Source organism: Ovis canadensis, chromosome 2 (assembly GCF_042477335.2).
Source record: "Ovis canadensis isolate MfBH-ARS-UI-01 breed Bighorn chromosome 2, ARS-UI_OviCan_v2, whole genome shotgun sequence".
NCBI lineage: Eukaryota > Metazoa > Chordata > Mammalia > Artiodactyla > Bovidae > Ovis > Ovis canadensis.
The window spans coordinates 165,071,862-165,074,005 of NC_091246.1; positions in this window are offsets into that span (position 1 = coordinate 165,071,862).

The following is a 2,144-nucleotide window of genomic DNA, read 5'->3' on the forward strand; positions in this document are numbered from 1 at the left end:
AGAGCTGGAAGTGAGACGCCACCAATGTGCGCTGGAAAACTATGCTCCTGTAGGATGTGGTAGGAGTACTTTCAGCAGCTGCCACAACCATTTCATGCCTTTGCTGTTGCATGTATTGCTACTTGTAATTCCTTCCTGCCAATTTTTATATTTTAAAAAGCTTACCCAGAGATTTTGCCTCTCCACAAGGACTTTCCTAATTGCACCAACCTAATGTGGTGTTGGAGAAGACTCTTGAGAATCCCTTGGATGGCAAGGAGATCCAACCAGTCCATTCTAAAGGAGATCAGCCTTGGGATTTCTATGGAAGGAATGATGCTAAAGCTGAAACTCCAGTACTTTGGCCACCTCATGCAAAGAGTTGACTCATTGGAAAAGACTCTGATGCTGGGAGGGATTGGGGGCAGGAGGGGAAGGGGACGACAGAGGATGAGATGGCTGGATGGCATCACTGACTCAATGGACGTGAGTCTGAGTAAACTCCGGGAATTGGTGATGGACAGGGAGGCCTGGCGTGCTGTGATTCATGGGGTCGCAAAGAGTCGGACACGACTGAGCGACTGAACTGAACTGAACTGAATGTGGTCTTTTCAGGCTGGAAGTTTCTGTGGTTCTTATTGTGCATTATATTACAGTCTGCCTTGGATTATATTTATTTACATGTTGATTTCAATGATTGACTCTAGAAATTTGTGATCCCCAAGTTTCTTTTTTTCTTTTCTGCAGGGCCTAACACAATACTTTGCACATAGTAAGTGCTCAGTAAATACTGGATGGATTAAATTGTGTTCCATATTGAAAATGACTAGCACAAAATGTACTTATGTTCTCCACCATGCAAGTGTTATAGTCAGCCTCTTGGGAAATGTTTGCTGGAACATCTCTTCTCCTTCTTTAATGAATTTTGATCTTACATTGCATTTAAATGCCTTGGAGATACAAAAGACAAATATATCCTCATGTAATTTAAATGACAATCAGCGGGCTATTTTTTCCTTATTAATATACAGAATGTTGGTGGTCACAGCAGGTAACTGATGAGACTAATGTCAACGTCCTGATAATTGTCTGCATGATTGCTCCCATTCTGGGAGGCTGCATAATCACAGAAACAACAAGTGATTTGATCAGGACCAGAACAGTTCATCGATTGTCCTCAAGTGAGCTGGGTGTTGGCATTGGACGAGCTAACTGTGATATCTCAGGGGAGCCCCTCAAGAAGAAATCAATATTAAGATTTCAAAATATTATAGAGAGGAACTACAAGAAGCTTCTATGAGATACAATCCTAGGAGTACTTGGTGTCATGGAAGGAGACTTGATACAATTACTCATCACATCAGACTCTATTAATTGAGACTCCAGCCAAAGGCATTTAAAAAGGTTTGAGGATCCTAACAGATGACTCAGCCATTTGATTACTTTGGCTTTCATGCTTCTCAACAGTTTTCTAAACAGTCTGAACTATATATTAACCAATTGTTAACAAAAATATTCTCCAAACAAAATCATTGTTTCTCCAATGGAATCACTGTTTCCATTACAGGACAAATATGCAGGCGAGAAGGCCTCAGCAGTGATTAAAGGACATATTACTTTTGACAATGACTTTTAATACTTTTAACACATATGTTGAAATTTTATCCTTCACTTGACAGCATTTTTAGATAAGGGACACTCACACAATTAGGTAATCTACCTTGTGGGTTGAATATTCCCAAACTTTGGCATACAGCCTTTCCTTGCTCCAAGCCATTGCCATTCCTGTTTGGCTCTTTGGAGTCAACTTTACTTTTAATTTAAAACCTTTCAGTAGCCAGGTTTCTCCCCTTCCTTATATATTATGTTCACTGATTTATGACATCTAGGAGTTCAAGGAAAGCAAAAGGGTACAGCAAAGTTCATACCTAAGTGGTATTGCTGTGTTGATTTGGCACAAGAGCTTTCTGAACTTGATAAGTGCTGAAAACTCATTTGTCTTCTATGAAGCACCTTTATGAGTTCTTTGTAGACCCCAATCTCTGAGGATCTCCAACATGCTATTCCTTCCCTAAAGATTAACACATTTCTACCCTTTTTCAGACTTTAAGAATACAGCAATACCATTAGCTTCTCTCAGACAAAGTCCATTTGTTCTTCTAGCT